This window comes from Somniosus microcephalus, chromosome 1 (genome assembly GCF_052327205.1).
Source record: "Somniosus microcephalus isolate GS21.2 chromosome 1, FLI_Smic_1.0, whole genome shotgun sequence".
Taxonomy (NCBI): domain Eukaryota; kingdom Metazoa; phylum Chordata; class Chondrichthyes; order Squaliformes; family Somniosidae; genus Somniosus; species Somniosus microcephalus.
This window is the reverse complement of record NC_140987.1, coordinates 356,193,136-356,201,724: the sequence shown is the minus strand read 5'-3', so window position 1 is coordinate 356,201,724 and position 8,589 is coordinate 356,193,136. Positions and strand designations below refer to the sequence as shown.

General features: G+C 41.7%; 1 long non-coding RNA gene across 1 annotated transcript; it reads right to left on the bottom strand.

Annotated features, from left to right (window-relative positions):
• Positions 1-1,109: 1,109 nt before the first annotated feature.
• Positions 1,110-8,250, bottom strand: LOC147124986 (uncharacterized). Its single transcript, XR_015079354.1, has 2 exons — positions 2,318-8,250; positions 1,110-1,507 (listed from the first exon to the last, which is right to left on the bottom strand). It is a non-coding gene; the product is annotated as an uncharacterized LOC147124986 (long non-coding RNA).
• Between the last annotated feature and the right edge of the window lie 339 nt (positions 8,251-8,589).

The window sequence follows — 8,589 nt, the reverse complement described above, 5'->3', positions numbered from 1 at the left end:
AGGTTATTTGTGTCCTCCTTTGTGAAGACAGAACCAAAGTATGTATTTAATTGGTCAGCCATTTCTTTGTACCCCATTATAAATTCCCCTGATTCTGGCTGCAAGGGACCTACGCTTGACTTCACCAATCTTTTTCTCTTCACATATCTATAGAAGCTTTTACAGTTTTTATGTTCCCTGCATACTCTATTTCCCCCTCTTAATTAATCCCTTTGTCCTCCTTTGCTGAATCCTAAACTGCTCCCAATCCTCAGGATTTTTTCTTTTTCTGGCCAGTTTATATGTCCTCTCCTTGGATCTTATGCTATCCCTAATTTCCCTTGTTAGCCATGGTTGAGTCACCTTTTTTGTTTTATTTTTATGCCAAACAGGGATGAACAAATTCTGTAGTTCATCCATGTGATCATTAAATGTTTGTCATTGCCTATCCACTGTCAACCCTCTAAGTAAAGAGGTTAAGAAAAGAGGTGAAGAACATAAGAAAAGCTAAGAGGGAGCATGAGGAAAATCATTCAGAGAAACATCAAATGGTTCAGTAATGTATTTTACAAGTATATCAGTAAAAAGATAATTGTTAAAAGCAAGGTGGGTCTCCTGAGATGAGAGGATTGTCAATTTGTAGATTATGGTTAAAAAATGGCAAAGGTATTTAATAAGTACTTCACATCAATCTTTACTAAAGAGAGGTATGTCGGAGAGGAAGTGAATCCTGAAGTGGTGGTAGCTAGCTGTGATATTAAGCTGTGATATTATGATGGATAAAAGGAAAATTTTAGATAGGTTAATTAAACTAATGGAAGACAAAGCAAAGGATCTTGAGGGAGATGAGGGTGGAAATTGACAAGGAGCTAGAAATTATATTTCAGGGTTCTGTTGCGTATGGATGCGTGCCAAAAGACTGGAGAGTGGCCAAATTAGTATCCATTTTTTAAAAAGTAGATCGGGCTGTTCTGGGTAATTACAGGCTAGTTAATTTAACATCCATGGAAGGAAACATTTTAGAGTCTTTAATTAAGGATGAAATTACTGATGTAAGCCCCCAAAGTGTGGACTGAGTGATATACACAGTCGACAACACTGGCTTGTTGTAAGAAAGACAGACCCAATAATTGAAGTAAAAACGGTTTATTCAGGCCTGGGGAGCTATGGCTCTTGCGTCCCAACACAAGGCTCCAACTCCACCGAATCTCTTGAGGTTCTCACAGTTATACAAAACTTAAGGCCCTGCCCTAAAGGCGGGGATAAGCTTATTAACATATACAGAATTATAGTTAAATTGTAATTATAAAACCATGACATTCCATTCTTCCAGTCGCTTACAAATCTCACATTTCGTTATCAGTTGGTCTTGTTACTTTCTCATGACCCGGGCCTCAATTTTATTACTTTACGATCGTCCATTTGCTGTTGTCAGATGGCTTGGTCTTTCTAAGTATTTCTCTAAGATAGTAGATCTTTCCAAAGCGGGCAATCCGCAGACTTTCTGTCTCTCTCTCTTGAATTATTTCTACAGAGCAAAAACACTTTAGTTAGTTAAAAGAATAGAACCCTATTGAGCTTCACACTTAACAAACCCTTAAGTGCAAAGGTGTCGACTCGCGTGGCCGAACCCATATATCTCTCCCTCTTTCTAAGGGGTTGTTTTGACAGTTTTAATCTCTCCGCAGTTAACCCATAGTCCTGTTTAAACCTTATCTGGGTTTATACAACTTTTACAGACTTCTATTATTCAACTCGGAGCACGAATTAACCTATTCCCTCCATTTTGTATATTGGTGTTACAGATGAATCCTGGTTTGTTTTTCCTTATTAAATCCAATTTTTAATATCTTACTTCAGTCCCCCCTTTTGACCTTTGGACAATTGCTCCAAACAGGTCAACATGTATTTCCACTTCCTGGTGTCTGCCAGAGCGTGCACTCCCTGGCCTTCTACCAGTTTAGGTTATACATGTATATATATCTTATCAATTTGGAGGCCGACTTCCCCCCCCTTGTGGTATGGTGGTCTTTCCTTTACGGTGGTCTTTCCTTTAGGGTGGGCTTTCCTTTATGCACTCCGTCCGGTGTAACCATTCCTGGGGCCCCTTAGACCCTACACTAATGGTTGAGGCTTTCCTGCTCAAGCCTGTCCCTCATTCCCACGTGGGGTGTGTGACGTGCCAATTCGAGACTGTCATCACACACCAATCCTCATTCACCACCCTCCTTCTGCCACCCTCCTTCTGCCACCTCCATCTTACGGTTGGCCGGCCCGGTCATTAATTACCATGCCCAATTAATCCCATATAATTTCAGGGCTTCCCATCGCGTCTTACACCATTTGCCTTGGAGAGGCAGGGGAGTTGTCCATTCTTAACATCGCTACCTGCCCCTCCTCAGGCTCTACTTCTTTCACCGCACCAATTTCGGCCTTACTCATTCTGGCACAAAGGCACTGGAGAAATAAAAATACACAATATATCAGAATAACAATCAAGAGGAATATCATTATGCCTTGTACCACCGAGGCGCCCAAAGTCCCCGACCATCCTGATCCCCAATTGTCAAAATATGAGGAAGTGGGTGAGTTTCCTCTAATGTTGCACTAATGTCTTTTTGTTGTTTCTTTAAGCCTTCTTCTATTTTATGATAGTACTTTAAAATTTCCTTTGTTTCCTGCCGTAACTTCTGCCAAGCTTCCTCTAACTTAGGAATTGTCTTGGGCTCTGGTATGACATAAGTTTCAACCCTTTTTAGTAAGTCTCATATTATCAAATGACCAGGTTTTCCTATCTGTATAAGTATCTTTCGACCAATACAACGGTTTGGTTGGGGAATGGTATAAGCCATATCTTGATATTCATATTTCTGTTCAATTGTGGTGACACAACAGGTCCCATTGTTCCTTGATGCTACCCAGGTCCAGTGTATCCCCTTGGGTGAACCTCGAGGGTGCAATTGGTAATTTTCGTAAATCCGTACTCTGATGTGTCTCCCTCGGTGGGGGGGTGTGTGCACACCCATGTCCTTCCCTTGTGGTGGCACCCGTCCACTACCACCCCCCTTTAGGTTTCATTCTTCTGTTTATTATCTTCATCCCTTTCCCAAAGTGTCTTGGTAGGGACATCATGATATTTAACCCACTTTCCCTTTGTACTTCTCCTATATTAATCACATCGTATCAGGGTTGTCCCCCTTCTGGGAATTGTGGGATGGCCAGTACAAAGCCAATCATCTTAGTCCATGGGGTCAGACAATCACCTGCCCGGTGTACTTGTCCCATTTTACATTCCTTACATAGGCTTTTATTTGTGTCAATCCAAGGTTCCAGATCCTCATTAGTAATCCAATCAGGGATCTGTCCATTATTTATTTGCCTCATGTTATGCTGAGCATTCAACAATAGCCATGAGCCCTACGTGGCACATATTAGTTCCTTATCGGTTTAGTGAGAAGCATTATTAAGTCTATCAATAATTGTATTGATTGTTTCTGCATGGGGGGCTACTATCTCTTCCACCCCCGACAATTGCATTATTGTTTGGTTTCCCTGCCAGTGTCAATTGCCGGCTATTTCCAGTAGCTTGTTTTAGTAACTTCTCTATTTTTGCTTGTAATTCTTCTACTCCTTCGTTTACTCCTTCTATGTCCAAGCTATTAACTGTTGCTAACCCGGCCGCATACCCTGCTCCGGTCGTTTCCAATACTCCCCGTTTCTTACATCTTTGTAAGATAGATTTTTCCTGTGGATCCTCTAATTGTTTTACCCACAGGGAGTTCCAGGTTTGTTTTGTATCTCAAAAGTACTCATATTAATGGCAAGCTTAGTAACTCTATGTGCTACACTAAAATACACCTCATCCTGTGTTCTCCTTATTACTAATCCCCCTCGATAATGGCAATACTTATATTTATCCCTAGAATCAAGGCGAGGACGCTCCATCTCATTCCGGACGTCCAATGTTCCTGTAATTACAAAAAGGGGGCTGGTCGTCACCAGCCAGTCAGAATTATTCTGCTCTTATCCATTTTATCAGTTCAAAATGCTGTACATCTGGTTCATTTCTTGTTCTGTGGCTCTGTCCCCAGACATACCTGAAGATGCAAACTATGGCATATAATATTATCATCATACACAGCCTATTATCATCATACACAGCCCTATCATTGATATATGTAGTAACTCCCCTTCCCATTCTTTATATCTTCTAGTATACTCCTCACTCTGTCAAAAAGGGCACCATCTCTGGTTTACTCATTGTCTTTCTTATATATTTTTAACTGAGTCCAGTGTTTCCACCTTCCTTTACCCGTTCCAGACCCATCTACATGAGCACATGTGTCATTATTCATTAATACTTCATAAGGTCCTGACCATCTGGGTGCTAGCCCTGGTTTGGCTGGTATTATTTCTGCTATCACTTTGCTATCTATTGCTAAGACCTCCTTCTGGTCGTCCCGTGTATCCTGTTCTCGATCCCGTATAATCTGTTGGTCTTTGGCCTCATGTCTCTAACTATCTGTCCAGATTTATCTTTGGGTAACAGGACAGCTTCCCAAGCAGCCTCCCTGCCGTTTGAGACGGTGCTGCAATTAGTTTATAAGATAACTTCCATTTATCAAATCCTAATTTTCCTTCTATCACTGTGGGGAAATATCAGCTTAACATTAAGAAACTTAAATTTAATAATGTCCAATATCTTTAAATTCTGTTCAGTAATACTGAAGTTGTTACTTGGTGAACTCAAACAGCTGTCAGTGGAAAGGGTTAACTCCTTCGCAGGCTTTTGAAGGTGGAGCTAAACATTATTGCGTCACTTCACGCAACCCAAAAAAACATCCCTGACTGAAAGACAGTTGTGGTTTCACACTTTGATTCAACATGAACATTTGGGCTTCATTGGTCAGATTCCCTCTCTCAGTTGATCGTTTAGCTGCCCATCCTCTTGTGTGCTTTAATTTATTATTACGGACTCTTTGGGTAGGAGAGAGGTTCCTACTAATTCTTTGATTATATTCTTGTCTCTTACGGGTCTTCTCCTGGTGTCATATATCCCTGCCTACTCCCGCTATCATGTAATCAGACACCACCCCAAAGGCATTCCGACTATCTATATAGGTTTACACATTTTCCTTTGGCTACCCCCCTTTGATCAAATCCTGTATAGGCTGGGCCATTTCTACTTTGTTTCCCGGGCCTGCCTGTTTGTTTGACTTATAATCTGGGGGCCAGTACACTTCATTCGCTTTAGGGTCGACTAAAGCTCCTACTTCTCGCAGTATATCTATCCCTAGGATTGTTCCTTCGGTGTTCTCGCATACCCACAACTGTGTAGGTATTATTATTATAGCCAATTTCTAGTAAGACTGTTTCGCTCTTATAAGCCCTGATTCTTCGTCCACCGATTCCTGCTATACTAACAAAGTTTCGTTCGGGGCAAGGGTAAGTCTGTCAATGAGATTGTGGCTCCTGTGTCTATTAACATTTTGCACTGTCGGCCCCCTACCAATGCATCAACAAACATCCTCGGATCCCCCTCCCCTCTCTGGCGCGGTCCCTTCCTGCTGCCATCCCTAGAAGCTTGCGAGCAATCAAAGCACGCAGCCAGTCCTAATGCCCCTCCCATCTGTTTTTGGGCATTTGTCTCTTCCCTTGTGTCACTATGTATCCTAGGTAGACTACTTCATCCTTCCCTACCTATACCTTTCTAAGGTTTAACTCTAGTCCCGCCTTCTATAAGGCTTCCAGTACCATAGTCAATTAAATATTGTAGAGGGACCTGCCACTATCGGATATTCTTGCGGAGTTGAGTTATCTTATTCAATTTGGACTACACCAATTTACATCAACCAGAATTTCACTGTGGCCACAATGAAAGTCTGGTTTTAATAGGTTAATTTACCTCATAACTCCAAGGTTAGATCTTAGACTGAAACTTAATCTTTCATTAAACAAACTTTTTGTTGCTCTTCTCAGTTTTTACACTTCAGCTTAACTTAAATTGTAATAGGTTTTTTTCATTCTGAGGGCACAATCTTATTTGCACATTCTTAAACTTCCAAAATCCCCGACAAGACAAAGGGGTTAAATGCTTTTACTTTAACACAGAGAAGTGGGTGGAGCTACAACACACAGCAGACATTTCTTTTTCTTAACGGACAGATTTTCAGACAAAGGAATATTGAATCCTCTTAAACATTCCTAATCAGGAAAACATCCACACTCACACATTTTTATACAAATTGTAATTTCAGCATATGTCTAAGGTTCCTTTCACTCAGCAAATCTCGTGTTTTACTTGTCTTGGTACAGATGCTAATAACTTCCATGTTGGTAAAGCTTTAAGTTTATCTTTTCCTTCCTTTTTAAATCTGTGACTCAACAGCTTTCCCTAGTTTCCAAATCCCTGTTTGTTTGTTTTTTTTTTGCTGGGGTTTCAAATTGGTTCGCCTGCAAATTAGATCTTTTTCCTTCTTTATCTCTCCCTTCTGTTTCAATTCCTTACATTATCTGTTGCCTCTTTATCTTTAGCTCCTCCCTACCAAGCCTTTGGCTCTCTGCACTGTTTCTTTTTATTTTCCAGGAGTCGGGTTATAGAATCCAGGTCCCTTGAGGATTCTTCTTCCACCCTCTTAGTCATAACTAACTGCTATGTTTCACGCATAATTCACGATGTTGAGGAATTAGGTTTGTACGCTACGTTGTTCGCCCCATAGCGTCACCTTCATTAGTTTCTTGCTTTCTATTAGTCACTTCGTTTCGTTAGACACACACCAACCCTTTAGTCCCGAGGTTTTGGTACTGTGGGGTCTGTAGCTCCCGGCGTCCTACTTGATCCTGGCCGTCACGTGGGACTACTGTCCTCTTAATTCAGGCTCAGGCTAGGTGCTGGGGACAGACCTCACCCTTGTCCGTTCTAACCTCTTTATGACCGTAGGGTTTTATCTCATTCACTCACCACGGCGCACCCATTCATTCAATTGTTGAGATTTCGCCGTCTCACGGATAAAGAGGATTTCCCGCCTCCCCGGGGTAGGGGTCTTTCCGCCCCTGTCGGTTCGCCTACACACGGCTAAATGAGGACTTCTCTGCCTCCCAGGGTTTTCCGCCCCGTCGGTTCGCCTACCTACGGCTAAATGAGGACTTCTCTGCCTCCCAGGGTTTTCCGCCCCGTCGGTTCGCCTACCTACGGCTAAATGAGGACTTCTCTGCCTCCCGGGGTTTTCCGCCCCGTCGGTTTGCCGCTATACGGCTTAGGGAACACCTTATCCCTATCTTTTTAACCGCCTTCAATTAAGGGTGTCTTTCTTTTTATAGTTCTTTTATACGTCGATTCTGACTCACCGTCTCGCCAGCGATTAACCCCTAATTTTACAGGTGGTAATTAAAACATACTCACCCGTCTTAGGTTAACGCTGTCCGAGAGTCTGGTTCAGAACGCGAATCCCATCCTCGTCGCCAATTGATGTAAGCCCCCAAAGTGTGGACTGAGTGATATACACAGTCGACAACACTGGCTTGTTGTAAGAAAGACAGACCCAATAATTGAAGTAAAAACGGTTTATTCAGGCCTGGGGAGCTATGGCTCTTGCGTCCCAACACAAGGCTCCAACTCCACCGAATCTCTTGAGGTTCTCACAGTTATACAAAACTTAAGGCCCTGCCCTAAAGGCGGGGATAAGCTTATTAACATATACAGAATTATAGTTAAATTGTAATTATAAAACCATGACATTCCATTCTTCCAGTCGCTTACAAATCTCACATTTCGTTATCAGTTGGTCTTGTTACTTTCTCATGACCCGGGCCTCAATTTTATTACTTTACGATCGTCCATTTGCTGTTGTCAGATGGCTTGGTCTTTCTAAGTATTTCTCTAAGATAGTAGATCTTTCCAAAGCGGGCAATCCGCAGACTTTCTGTCTCTCTCTCTTGAATTATTTCTACAGAGCAAAAACACTTTAGTTAGTTAAAAGAATAGAACCCTATTGAGCTTCACACTTAACAAACCCTTAAGTGCAAAGGTGTCGACTCGCGTGGCCGAACCCATATATCTCTCCCTCTTTCTAAGGGGTTGTTTTGACAGTTTTAATCTCTCCGCAGTTAACCCATAGTCCTGTTTAAACCTTATCTGGGTTTATACAACTTTTACAGACTTCTATTATTCAACTCGGAGCACGAATTAACCTATTCCCTCCATTTTGTATATTGGTGTTACAGATGAATCCTGGTTTGTTTTTCCTTATTAAATCCAATTTTTAATATCTTACTTCATTACCATGTATCTATATAAAGAGAAAATGATTAGAAGTAGCCAGCATTGATTTCAAAAGGGGTGATCATGCCTGATAAACCTCAAAGAAATCTTTGAGGGGGTAATAGACATGGCAGATGGGTGAAATGCTGTGGATTTGGTGTATATGAACTTTAGAAAAACCTTTAACAAGGTACCACACAGGAGATTACTAGAGAAGATTAGGGGTATGGAATTAGGGGCAAGATAGGAAACTGTAATAAACATTGATTAGACGGAAGAACTTGAAGAGTAGGGGGTCATTTTCACTTTTGTTGCTAGTGTAAAACAGGCAACATCGGATCAACTGCTTG